Genomic DNA, 14,992 nt, shown 5'->3' on the forward strand with positions numbered 1-14,992 from the left:
GTGGGCCACTTTTTTTTGCGTGCCCGGGCCGATTTCTAATCCCAATCCAACCCTGCCAGACAATATGTTTTTGAGGTTGGACAGATCCCCTGATGACATGAAATTTACGGGGAAAAAATGTTCTGAAATCCAGATGATGACGCAATGGGCAGAACAGCTGATGGTTTGAAAATGAAGATGACACCCCGAAATGTAACAGCGTCCTTAATTGAGAATAAACATTTTCAACATGCCATCAGAATCAGTTTACTTCTTTGAAGGACAATATGTTTCAAATAATCATATGGTAGAAACAGGGCCTATAAAAGAAAAACAAAAAAACATTTGGAACTTGTCAAATGGAATTTGTGCCAGGGCTTTTAAAAGCAGCGGCAGTAAAATTCTTTGTAATCCATAACTTCCACCACGGACCTAAAATACACCATGATTCCTTTCCTGCGCGTTCCTAAAACAAACAAGAGCATCCTGTGATTTTAAGGTCTTGGGAAACACAATATCAAAGCGGCCAGAAACTATCCCTTTAGCCATCCTATGCCTGAAAAGTTTAGCCGAGGTTTGCGTTTTAGCCAATAACATTATGCATTCCATAACTTGTAGTTTTTCTGCCCCAGGCCCGGGCGGCCTCCTTGCCTCATGTTATCACATACACCATGGGTACTCACAAACTTTCTCTCGGGGGCCAAATTGTGGTTTGTTTCCGAGGCCGCACCGGTGGGGGCGGGGTCAGTGGGGGAGGGGTCGAGGCTAGATCAAAAAAAAAAAAACTATGACCATGAGGTTGATCACAGGTCCCTGTAGAGGATGCCTTCTTCGACTGCGCCACCACACCTGGCATACACACATCTATCTCCCTTCCTCGCTCCCTCTCTCCCTCCCTCCCTCCCTCTCTCGCTCTCTCTCTCTCCCTCCCTCGTTCCCTCTTTCTCTCCATCCCTTGCTACCTCGCTCTCTCCATCCCTCGCTCCCTCCCTCTCTCCCTCCCTCCCTCTCTCGCTCTCTCCCTCCATCCCTCTCTCCCTCCATCTCTCGCTCCCTCTCTCGCTGTCTCTCTCGCTGCCTCTCTCCCTCCCTTGATCCCTCTCCCTCTCCCTCCCTCGCTCCCTCCCTCCCTGTCTGCCTGTCTGTCTCTCTCACTCCCTCTCTCTCACTCCCTCTCTCTCACTCCCTCGCTCTCTCACTCCCTCTCTCCCTCTCACTCCCTCTCTCCCTCACTCCCTCTCTCCCTCACTCCCTCTCTCCCTCACTCCCTCCCTCGCTCCCTCTCTCTCCCTCTCTCTCTCTCTCACTCCCTCCCTCCCTCTCTCCCTCCCTCTGTCTCCCTCCCTCTGTCTGTCTGTCTCTCTCTCTCTCTCACTCCCTCCCACTCCCTCCCCCTCTCACTCCCACCCTCACTCCCATCCCTCACTCCCCCGCCCTCACTACCCCACCCTCACTCCCTCGCCCTCACTCCCTCGCCCACATTCCCCTGCCCACATTCCCTTGCCCACACTCCCTCGCCCACACTCCCTCCGTCACCCTTACTCCCTCCATCGCCCTCACTCCCTCCGTCGCCCTCACTCCCTCCGTCACCCTCACTACCTCTGTTACCCTCACTCCCTCCGTCACCCTCACTCCCTCCATCGTCCTCCTCTGTCGCCGCTCTCCCTCTGTCTCCCTCTCCCTCCCTTTCCCTCTCCCCTCTCTCTCTCTCCCTCCCTTTCCCCCTCTCCCTCTGTCTCCCTCTCTTTCCATCCCTCCCTCTGTCTCTGTCCCTCGACCTCCCTCTGTCACCCTCTGTCATCTCACCCTGCCTGTGTGTCAGCCCCAGGTGAGACAGCTTCCTGACACACACAGCCGCACCCAAGCACTTCACAGGTCGTTAAAGGCCATTTGCATGCTAATGAGGCTTTGTTGTATTCCACCTCTTCTTAGGCCCCTGCAGCTCCACTCTGGCTAAGTGAGAATCGCCCGCCCCTGGCCCCCACAGAGCAGCAGAGACTCTCAGAGTCGCGCTGCAGCAGACAATCTTTAAAAGAAAAAATAATACATTGGTAGGATGTCTGCAAGGTCCGCGGGCCACCAGGGAAGGCTTGCCGGGCCACCCCTGGCCCGCGGGCCGTACTATGAGTACCCATGACATACACTGTTTCCTATCCAGAGCTTCTAAAGTGCGGGTCATTGTTATGCGCTGCATTATATGAATTAGATCTGTGATAGCAGATCCAAGACTACAGTACCCAGAATGCACGAGGTTGTCCCATGAACGTCCAGGACTTGAAACAGGGTTCATGTTAACATGCTTCCAGTGAAGTTTAACTTTTTTTTATTCAAGACCACAACTAAAGAAATACATAATATCACACATTACATGTAAAAACACGATTTTAAAATAACTTAATTATTTGAAAAGATTTAAAAAAATTAAAAACACAGTAACAGTCTGCATTTGGGAGAGACGCGGCAAAAATTAAAGAAAACGTTTGGAAAAACACTAAAAGCTTCTCTGGTTCGTCTGTCTGGAACTTTATATTTTCAGTACTGTTCTTTTATGTAAGCAGCACATGCTATCACTGTAGTCTTGTTTTGCTTCCTTTTAACTAAATGGACTAACCTTGAATTTCTAAAGCTAAGCCTAGAAATGGACATTTGATGCAGTTTGAGTACGAGCAGATGGCACACCTGGTTACCTTGCCATCCTACATGGGAAAAATAAAGGAAATAGTGCTATGTATTTATAGCAGTGGGTCTTAGCCTGTGGTTAGGGGACTCCTGAGGGTCCGCAAAGCCTATTCAGGGGGTCCACGACTGCTTAGAAAATTAAATAATATTAACAGATTCATAAAATGTATAGATCTAAAGAATAAAATTGGAAATTTTACAACATTGTGTAAATGGGAATGAATTTGAAATTAAAGGCTAAAAATTATGTTAGAGTCCTCAGATTGATTTGTGTGAGCAGTGCAAGTGAATCACACAGAACATAGTTTGGACGATGAGTGGCCTTAATTGAATTTAGAAAAGCTCCAACCTTCCCTTAAAAATATAGTTTTTTTTTGTATTTATTGGTGAATTAAATAAAATCTGCCAATGTTTTTGTATTTGTTTGATGAATGCTTCAATATTTTTTGTGTATTATTTAGCGGTTCTTATCAACAAAAATGCTTAGCCTGGGGTTTCCCGGCTTCCAATAATGACTCAGTGGGGGTTTTCGGATTCCAATAACGATTCAGTGGAGGTCAAAATGTTAACAATCACAGAGCTATAGCAAAAACAATTTTAGATGATCCATGACCCCATTTAAAAGATGGATTGGAGAGAAGGTATCATATATAACAATTAAAGCTTTGCAAGGATGATTTCAATTAAACTATACAGACTAATGGAAATGTCTTATCGCCACAAGGACCATTGAATCCACTGTTGTACCTCTCTGTACAATATTCAGACCGCGCAGCCGATTGGGCGCTGTCGCGGCCTGATCCGGGGGTGAGCCGCCATCTTGGAAGGAGGTGCAGGGGTCGCGGTCTAGTCTTTCCGACCCTCCCGCCCTCTCATGTATTTAAACAGTGCGGTTTCAGACGCTCATTGATTGGCATTTGCACTTTACTTCCCTGAGGCGGAAAGCCGGGGAAGCGTGGCAGCATTTCCTATCTATGATTTTAAAGCATTTTTATATGTGATTCTAAATTGTTTTTATTCTTAACTTGTTTGGCGCTTACTTGTTATTTGCACACGGCCACCTCTCTGTACATTATTCAGATCGCGCAGCCGATTGAGCGCTGTCACGGCCTGATCCGGGGGTGAGCCGCCATCTTGGAAGGAGGTGCAGGGGTCGCGGTCCAGTCTTTCCGACCCTCCTGCCCTCTTCCTGTATAAATGTGCATCATCTCCTGTCCGCGCAGCGGGCGGGCGCGCCGAATGCGCGCCAAAGGCGTGCCAAAGGCATGCCCGTCTTCGCCCGTCCGCGCCCTTACGGGCCCAGGGGCCATATCCCCTGGACAAAATTTGCGCCCTCGAATATGCTATGACGCTGATCAGATCCTTGCCCTTAGGCCTACGAGGGATCATACGTCGGCTACGCTTAACATGTTAGATCAGTTCCCACAATGCTGCCCTCATTGCTCCTTTCATCTGGATATTCCACAACGATGTTGTAGCTTAGTATCCCGAGTAGTAACTCATTCCCCTCCGAATTACATCTTCCTCAGCCTGAATTGTCGTTCCTTGCCCAAACACAAATGTGAGATTTTTGACCTCCTTACGGATGAAGCTCCTGACGCACTTTTTATTACGGAAACGTGGCTTCACGATAGTTCCGGACCTGATATTGCAGAAGCCCTTCCTATTGAATATGCAATTGTAAGGAACGATCGCCCCAGGAAAATAGGAGGCGGTGTGGCAATAATATTTAAAAATATTTATCAATGCCAATTTGACCCAGCTTCTTTAGGTGACTGCGAGGCAGCTTATTTTAAACTGGCTCTCCACCCTAAAACCACCCTTTCGGGTCTATTAGTATATCGCCCCCCAGGTCTTGCTAACGCATGGCAGTTACAACTCTCTGAACTCATAGCATCGGCTCTGTCAGCGCCTAGTAACTTTTTTATTGTTGGCGACCTGAATGTACATTTGGATGATCCTAAGGACAGTTTGGCCTGCAATCTTATTGCGGACCTTGCCTCAATGAATCTTATTCTACATAATAAGGGTCCTACCCATAGGGGTGGACACCTTTTAGATCCGATCTTTTCAATAGTGTCCATGTGAAGTGTTCTCTGGCGGTGCCAGTTATCTGGTCCGATCATTTATTAATTAAGTTTACCGTCACTAATAATGAGATTATATCTAAACATAAACCTGACATGAACATACGGAAAAGGGACTGGAAAAAATTTGATTCTGTTGCTTTTAATAAAGTCTTAACTGATCTTAAGCCTGATAATATATTTGTCTCTGATGATATGGAAGTGATGGCCAGTTCTGTGAATGGTTGGCTCCTTGAAGCCATAAATACTTGTCTTCCCACTATCCATAAGAAAGGGATTAATCATAAAGCCCCCGCTCCATGGTATAATGAGACACTCCGCATGCACAAAGTTTCAGCAGTAGTTGGGAGCTGTGTTGGCTTAATGCAGTAACTCTGGAAGTTGGTTCACCTGCTGTCAGTATCAACTAGACAGACTGTGGTGACTGCGCTCATTCTTTCCCGTCTAGACTATGGGAATGCAGTGTATCTTGGGCTACCTGAGGCACTCCAAAAAAACCTACAGGTTGTCATGAATGATGCTGCTAGGTTAATCTACATGCTACCCAGAAGCGCCCACGCAACCCCAGTATTAAAGCAGCTGCATTGGCTCCCAATGAAACAGCGCATTGAATTCAAGGTTTTATGTATTGTACATAAATCACAATATGGCATAGTCCCAGAATATATCAGAGACCGTCTGAAGGTTTACGCACCCAGTCGTCTGCTCCGGTCATCAGACTCAAATCTCTTGGTCTGCCCACGGTTTAAAGGAGCTAGACTGGGTGGCCGAACCTTCTCCGTAGTGGCTCCGAAACTCTGGAATGAACTACCAGACATTCTTCGTAAAGAAACCAGGCTCTTACCGTTCAGAAAGTGCTTGAAAACAGTGCTTTTTCGAGAAGCCTATGGTTAGGTCAATATGAGGTTGCTGCTTGCCCCTTTAGTTGTGAGTATCTTTCTTTTCTGCCAGATACTGTAGTGCATTTGTATTTCAAACAGTGTCAACATCTTAGTGCTTAGAGTCCTTGGGTGATAGGCGCTCTATAAGTATAATTAAATACAAAGACAAATACAAATCCAAATGTAAGAAATTAGAACGTGTATGGAGAAAAGATTATTCTCTTATATCTGGTACTGCTTATAAAACAGAGTTGAAATGCTACCATAAGGCGTGTGCCATAACAAGGGCTATTCACGTCAATAGAACTATTAATGAAGCAATGAACAAATCAAAAACTCTGTTTAATGTGGTGAGGGAGCTTGCTGGTTCATAGACCACGGCGGTACCTCTTCCGCTATCTAGCACTAAATGCGATGAGCTTGCCCAGTATTTTATTTCCAAAATCGTAAATATACATCAGGACATTCTTGCTCAAGGCAATACAAATAATTCTACGATTTCTCCTCAGGTTAGGGAGGAGGATGCCAACTTATTGGTGACATCCTCGCCTCAATTGCTGTCCTGGCCGGATCTTTGCCCCGTAACTCTTCTGGAAAAATTGAGCAAAGTCAAGTCGGGCTCACCGCTGGACCCTCTGCCCGCCCCGATACTACGCTCCTTGGATTCCTCACATCTTTCCACAATTTGTAAAATGTTAAACCATTCGCTGGACACTGCAACTGTCCCCAGTTGTTGGAAGCACGCTATGGTTACCCCGCTCTTGAAGAAGCCGTTAGCAGATCCCAAGGTGGCCGCTAATTATCGCCCCATTTCTCTGTTACCGGCATTCTCGAAAATTTTGGAACGACATATCCACGTACATTTTTAAAAATTTGTAACAGACAACAGCCTTTTACATCCATCCCAGTCCGGATTCCACCCTGGCTTCTCTACGGAGACGACCCTTTTGGGCGTCACAGACAATCTGCGCTTGCTCTTGGATCGAGGAGAAACGGTTGCGTTGATTTTACTTGATCTCAGCGCAGCCTTTGATACTGTATCACACGGTATCCTTCTCAAATCCCTGGCTTCCATCGGCATTGGCAATAAAGCCTTGGACTGGCTTGCGTCATTTTTGTCTGATCGCACTTTCCAAATCTTTTCTAAGTCATCCTCTTCTAAAAGCTATTCCTCCCCTCACGGTGTGCCCCAGGGATCAATCCTTAGTCCTCTTCTTTTTAATGTATATTTTACACCTTTGGCTTACGTTGCACAACCTTCCGGACTAAACCTTTACACCTACGCTGATGATTCACAAATTGTTTTTTCACTATCTCAAATAGATCCCACTGCTCCTTCTCCTCTTTGCAAGCTGGCCTTATCGAAGTATCCGGCTGGATGAATCGCAACCTGCTTAAGTTAAATGGTGGAAAGACTGAGGTTTTGGTCCTTGGAAATAAACCCGACCTTTGGAACCTAAGACATTATTCCTACTGCCATGGGTCCCTTACCAACTCCGTCTGAACAAGTGCGAAATCTGGGAGTAATTGTCGACTAGGGACTATCCATGAAAGATCAGGTTAACAAAGTCGCAGCCACCTGTTTTTCCATCTCACGATGGCTGCGTAAAATCTTTTGGATGCTCCCCGATAACACCCAGAGATCCGTTGTGAATGCCTTAGTAACCTCTAGGTTAGATTACGGCAACGTGCTCTACCTGGGGTCTGCCAAGGCCGTCACACGGCACCTTCAACTGGTACAAAATGCTGCGGCTCGGCTTCTTTGTGGCTGTCGGAAACGTGACCATATTACAGAACGCCTGAGGGAGCTGCATTGGCTCCGTGTTGAAAATCGGATAAAGTTTAAATCATTGAGCTTTATGCACAAGATTAAAATTGGATTAGCTCCCCTTTACCTTCAGGCCCTTGTCAGCCCTTACATTCCTGCTTGCTCACTTAGCTCCTCATCCCACCATCTCTTCAATGTACCGAAGTTTAGACTTACCAGAATGGGCTGTGGTTCCTTTGCGAACTTAGGACCCAGATTGTGGAACTCACTTCCCTTGGTCATTCGGATGGAAAACTGTCATATGCGATTTCGCAGAGCGGTGAAAACCTGGCTTTTTGATCTCTAACTTTTCTGCCTGGTGTCTTGTTGTATTTGTCTTTCAGCGCCGGGAAACCCTTATGGGTAGCTGTCGCGCTCAATAAATTTAATTAATAAATAAAAAGAAATAAATATGTAGGGTGACCAGACGTCCCCGTTTTCCCAGGACGGTCCCAGCTTTTGGAGAAGTGTCCCGTGTCCCGACCCTTTTCGCCAAGCGACTCAAATGTCCCTGTTTTCAAACAGTGTCCGTGTTAAACACAGAAATGTCCCTGTTTTTCGTTGTTTCGGTTCAGCATGCGTGCACATGCTCTCTTTGCACTGTTTACGGCGTGTGTCGTCACTGAGGTGAGCGCTGTGACAGGAAGGGAAATCCTTTGAAGAGAGACATTTTCTCGCGAGATTTCCCTTTTCTTTTCACACGCAGCGCCACCTACGTCATCGTGCCAGCCATATTTGAACAATTGCATATCATCAAAACTGAATCTTCACTAGAGGAGGAAATAGTGATATTAAGGTGCAACCCCAGTATATGAACTTTCTGAACTTCTGTGATCTGTTGATGCTGTGTGTTTGCTGATCCCCCAGATGTCCCACCTAGAAGTACACGAAACAGAAACTTTAAAGTATTTTTGAATGTTAGGATGAATGTCCGATAACACATGTGGTGATGACGTCCCCAATGTCCTTCTCATGCTCCAACCATTCATTTCTACCAGTTCCAAGATCAGAACAGAAATTCAGTGTTCTCCATATCAAAGCTATGACTTGACCTTTTGACTGATCTCTCAGATCGCGGCAAACTGTTTAGCTGGAAAGGACTTAAAGGAGCAGTATTAACGCCTGTGGAAGAGGCAAGCAGCGCTGCTCGAGCTTTTTGCTTAGGTCTTCACACTATTGCGCTATGAGATGATACCAATGGCTAGAGTGCACTATACATACCCCAGTAAGGTAACATGACACACAAATGTGGGAGGACTGTGTGGTTGGCCAGCCTTTGGGACCCTTAAGACCCTAATGCAGTAATACCTGGAGAGAAGTGTTTTTCTTACATTGGTTCATGGCTGCCTTTTGGCAATTTAGCATTCCGCAGTTTACCTTCCATGCTTTTCTGTCATGAGCAACTAAGCAACATTAGTGAGTTGTACTTTACGTGGTGCTGATGCGCAGCTAAAGAAACGAGCATTGATAAAGCTAGTAAATCTGGCGTTTGCTTGCCTGTGATGTTTTATTGATTTTTGACAAACATATGCTATAGTCCTTAAAAGTGTAAAGTTAATAAAAAGTACTAATGCTGCTGGGTAAAGGAGAGGGGTGGCAATGAAAGATCTCGGACTTGTTGTCTGTAATGCTTCATCTCGGTCTGTGGAGGGAGCTGTCATTGTAGTCCCTTTTCTATGTCTATGACAGCTGTCAAATAGTCCTACTTTTATGTCGATGGTTACCGCAAACCGTAGTCCTACTTCTATGTCTATGACCTGTCCCCGTTTTTTGTTTTGAGAATCTGGTCATCCTATGTATATGGAATCTGTTTGGACCTTGAACAAGAGAATGGCCTGTATAGGTCCTGAGGAAGGTGAATATACATAACCTCTTTCCCACCGAAACGCTGCATCGATATTTCTAAAGGCTACCTCATCATAGTATTGTTGTCATGAGTGAAGAAAAATATTTTGGCCAATGGTATTCAGATGTGAGCTAAATATATGGTGTGAATAATGTGTGAACGGTGTGTATGAAGACAAGGACTGTGGGTGAATATTTTTTCCGAATGTAATTGTGAAAAGAATTTAGTTAACTGTGACTTCATAGAAATTTGATTTATAATGCTTTTATAGATAGAAGTCTTTCTTTCAGTGAAAATCAGGATTGATGTCTCTCTTCATTTCGTGACAGGTGCAATGTTTTTTCCAGGCTTTAAGAATTTGTATAGAAAAAAACTGAAATTAATGAGTAGAAAACAAACTGTAGTGAAATCAGAGCTTAATTTGAGCCAGTGATTTTTGGTGCTGGTACCGGCACTTAATTGTCAACACCAGTACCATTAGAGGGCTATTTGTCTTATTTAGAGATAAGCACCACACCAGTGGTTTATTAATTCAACGCACATTAACAATGACTAATATCTACCAACGACTGAACGCAGACTAGTATGTATAAGAGAAGAGTAGCTCTCAGTGTCTGCCGATGCCCAGGTAGACACAAGTCATATTGAACTTATTCTTAATTGAAGGTGGAGGTGTCCCTTTGACTTTCGCGCCAAGAGGAGGAATACCTAGCAGACCCTTTTTTGAGGTTTTTGTTCCCTATTTTTTCTGGCTTGGATTGAATGGTTCCCGACTGTCTGGGCCCCTCGAACACTCGATTTGAAACTGTATCCCTGAATGTTAATTTTTTTTGGTGGAGTTTTATATAGCGCAAACTTGACCCGAAGGGATCAGAGCGCTTTACATGAGCACCAGTTACCTTATGGATGGACACATTCATTTTTGTGAGGTACGGTGAGATTAAGTGATTTGCCCAGAATCACAAAATGTTTAGCATCCCTGCCCAGACTCAAACCTGGTTCCCCAGCTCAACCGCCCTAGGCTTTAGGCCACATTCTCTCCCCTATTCCATTAACCTGATTATTCACCGAAATTTTGACATTCATTTAATAGTTGTTACTTTTATTCATGATCAATTCATACTGTATTTTATGTACTTTTATGGTCTTTTTCTAACTGGACTGAATAAAGATTTTGATTTGATTTGATTTGACTAATACCTACCGCCCAAGCCATTCTTATAGCTTTGAGGGACTGAAATAGTCTGAATTGTCGTACCTGTAGGAGTGAGATGGTTAGCAGGAATATATGATAATACAACGCTAACGTTTTCCACGCATGGCATTACCACGCGAATTTTACTTCGCATGCGTCTTTACCACGCAGCATTTTCCAACGCACCATTATACACCGCAAAATTTACGTTACTTAACCTCTTACGTCCTGTACATAATGACACTGATAGGCTAAAAAAATTATTTCCAAACTGCCGAACAAAGCAAAATATCGATGTTTATAACAAACCAATACTACCGATTACCTTTCTTTTTTAAATTTTTAATTTACAATGCGCTTTAATTATATTTTTTTATGTATAAACATTGGATCCTTATCTCACCTCTCCACGCCTTTCGCCAGCTGCCCTTCACAGAAACGAGCGCCAAAACACGTTTTGAAAAATAGAGATAGGACTACTATAATGACGTACACGCCACGTCGCTGGGGGGGCTCTTTTCTTGATCGTCAGAGGCACTTAATATCAGTTTTTTTTTCATTTTTCTTCTTTTTTTTTCAATCCGCTTGGTTTTTTTGGGGGGGAAACCCCCCCAGCCCCCCAGCCCCCTTTTTTTTATAGTTCCTTTTTCTTAATGATGAACACGCAGGACGAAAGAACGAAGACTGGAAGGAAAGAACGTTGCGTGGTAAAGACGGTCGTGGAATGCACCCGCGTTGAAAAGACGTTTGCGTGGTAAGTGAACCGTAGTAAATGTCGCGTGGAAAAGACTTCTTAGTAAACGATGTTTCCCGGTTAGCAGTTGTGTTTTTGCTGTCATTGGCAACTCTGGGAGGTGCAATTCCTGTTGCAAGCCACAGTGGCCTCTTGGCGAGAGCCCTGGTACTTATTTTGATACAAATTAAGCACTGTACAGTGAAATGCAATCAACAACGGCACATTGAAAATTGAATAGTAGTGCCAATAGTTGGCACCCTTGTGTCAAACGTTAACCCCAGGTTGACCCCTTGCATCAGCTGGTGGCAGCTAATGACGACCCTGGCAGTGGGATTGCAGAAAGCCGCATGCTTGTAGCTTCACTTGCACCACTGCACTAAAGTCCAGTTTTCCCTTAAACGAGAAATGTCATCTCGGACTTTGTTCCAATTGGTTCAACTGGGGCTATTCAGGACCACAACTCCCAGAAAATGTTATGGTGTTAACTTGAAATGCATGCCTGAAACATAATCAGAAGTTCCGAACACGGCTGGATAAAAGTCTCGCCACTGACCTGGTGCACCACGGGTCATGCGCCGCGGCTGCTGGAGACAGTAATCCCTGTCTTTGGCTGAGCAGTTGTTCCTTCCTTTACTTATCCAGCTGATTTGAGTTGTCTGCTAACTTTGTATGGGTTTTACTCGTGCACGCTTTGGCTGATGAAGGGGCGCAAGAGGACAGTTTGATGTAGAGGTGGAGCCTAGAGTGGTGTTTGGTCCGGTGAGCGCTATGTGGTTTTTCGGCGATAAGAAGAGACAGCAGCTTGGCCCTACCCGGTGCTCACATGGGCAGTGTGGTATGGGGCATCTTGTGCCATTCCGGCATGTGGACGCTTCCTGCCGGGAGCCCCTGCATTGTTTAATTGTCGTTTCACGACTGATGCTGGAACGAAGTGTGCGGGAACTCTGGAAACGTTAATTCAGTTTCCAGGGGTCTTTGCAGGCATTGGGAACCTCAATCATGGATGTCTGGTTATTCCTCAATAAAACTTCTCTTTAAGCTTACTTGAGGCTCCGACGACTCATTCTTCAACAACTTGATGACGACCCGATCTCCACGCTCACCGGACACCCACTGACCCGTGTTTTCCTCGCTTTGCTGCTCCTCGCGGACCGACGACATCCCTGCTTGCAATTCTTTGGCTCGCCATCCCAGTCGTCTGCATCCGGCTGCTCTGCCTCCTCTGCTTCAGCGTCTGCTCTTTGGCCATCCCATCACACCTACGGATTCTTCAAAAGCGGGGCAGCAGGCCTGATGTCACCACGCTTGATGTGCCACTATATTGGATTGGTCTCAGACCGTAGGCCCACATACACGTGAGTGATGTCAGCGTTTTGTATGTGTGGCCACCTTTGATTGGGTGGGCATTGTAGGCCTCAACAGAGCCCCACTGTTTTGCTGCTTCGGTGTTGCACAGACCTCAGGTAGGATTTTATCTGTCTGCACCCAAGGTGACAGGCATATCTTTAAATTTCACTCACTTTCTAACTACATCTTTCCTGTTTGAGCCAGAAACTGCGGTGACAGGCGCACCTTACTTCTTAAATACATTATAAATGTACTTAAGGTAAAACTTCAAGGCATGCATGTTTGGAGCCTTCACTCTCTGTGATAGGCTCACCTAACAGTACGTAAAGCAATAAACAACTTATTTTTAGGCCTGGGCGAGAAATTCCGTTCCGCTCGTGGAACTTGCGGAATTTGGGTAATTTCGCGTTCCGCGGAGAATGCGAAATTGCCCAAAGATTCTGCGTTCCCGCGACTTCGCGAAATTTTTTGCTTGTTCGCGTTCTAAAATGCGTGTTAGCGAGATATTTCCCCCGAGCACGCAAACAGCAATTGTGAACAGCAAAAAAGCATCGCGAACAAGCAATTCTGCGTGTTCGCGGAATTTCTGCGTGTTCGCTGAGATTCTTTACCGTTTCGCGGAGATTTGAGTAACGCGATTACGTAAATTCCGCCCACCCCTACTTATTTTACATTATTTTGCCTCAAAAATGCCATATTATTTTGCCCAACCATTTTAACTGTTAAAAAAACAAATAAAACAAATATATTAAACTATTACCTTCTAACCACCTAGTCATGGTACTTCGCAACAGTTTGCCCAACCTCCTCCATTCTTACAACATCCTGGGAAACCAAATATTGGATGGTGTCAATGGATACAAAATTTTGAAAACTACTTGGTTGCTATTGATGCCGTTAAATTTCCTCCTGCTCACAAAGTTGCAGTTTTGTATGGTTGTCTTGGCCTAGCAGCACAACAGGCTTCAGAAAACTTGCCTTCCATTCCTCCTCCTCAAGGAAGTTCTGGCGATAGTGAGCAATGGGATGCCTACAAAGAGGTCTTGGCTCGCTTTGTTAAATGATACGACTAGAAGCCAAGCATAATGATTGAGAGACAATTTTTTTTAGGTGAAGACAGCGTGCTGATGAAAGTGTAGATGATTATATTTCAGCCTAGCTTGTTCTGGCATTTACTTGCAAATTTGAGGCTCACACTGGCAGTTATATTCATGATCAATTTGTCTTTGCTTGTACCTCAAAGAAAATTCAAGAACTGTTACTTAGTTGTAGGAAACCTTCTCTCCTGGAAACAATTGACATTGCAAAGAGCATTGAACATTCCATGATCACCTCAAAAGCATTTCACAATGAACAACATTTGTAAATGCAGTGAATGTTAATGAAGTAACAGATGCTGTAAATGTTGTGAACGGCACCTAGGCAAGTCAAGCAACCTCCTAGAAGAAATAATACCAGTTGTTTTCATGTGTGGGTCAAGGTCTCATCTAAGCAATAACCCCACTTGCCCTGCCCTAGACATGAAGTGCATGATTTGCAAAACAATAGGCCACTTTCAAGGGGTCTGCAGGTCAGAAACATTCACTAAAAGAGTAAAGAGTGGTGAAGTTGCTGAAGCGGTTGATAGGTGCACAGAACAACTGCATGATGTTTTATTAACAGTAGAATGCAATATGATTCTCGAAAGCAAAAAGGCCAAAGGGCCTTGGTGTAATGCATTATTTGACGTTCCCATTATGGCAGATTCAGGATCACCCATCACTATTTTATCAGAAATTGTATTTTTAATTAAGTGGAAGGGTTCTGTCACTTTAATTAACACTGATGTAAACCCCAAAGCCTTTGGCGAATTCGATTTAGACATGTTAGGTTACTTCATGTCCAGGGTGAAATGTTTGGGAAGGTCGATTTGCACTAAGGTTTATGTTGCAGTCAAAGGGTGCAATATAATTAGCTGGCAAGATCTAGCTAGAATGGGTTTACACTTAATTCGGGATAAGACAACCCCATTGTGTCAGGAGAGTTGCCTGAAGGTTATGCTGATGTTGGATTTGATGATGAAGAAACCAAAGTGAGTTGTTTAGGAGTGGAAGTGCGCACTGTGGATGTGAAGAGGGTCTTGGACTGTTTTCCTAGATTGTTCTCTAACAAGCTTGGAACCGTTAAAGGTTTCCAACATCATATTAAACTCAAAACTGCTGCTCAACCCATTGTTCATAAGGTATGTCATCTTTCCCTAAGTGCCAGGAGTGAACTTAAGACAGTCCTTAAGTCTTTGTGTGAGGATGGTGTTACTGCACCATGTGACTCCTTGAGTGGGTTTCCCCTATTGTAATTATCAGGAAACAGTCAGGAGAGGTCAGATTATGTGCTGATTTGTGCTCACTTACTAGTAACATCCTCATTGACTGTCACCCTCTTCCCAAAATACAGGA

This window comes from Lissotriton helveticus, chromosome 2_1 (genome assembly GCF_964261635.1).
Source record: "Lissotriton helveticus chromosome 2_1, aLisHel1.1, whole genome shotgun sequence".
Lineage (NCBI taxonomy): Eukaryota > Metazoa > Chordata > Amphibia > Caudata > Salamandridae > Lissotriton > Lissotriton helveticus.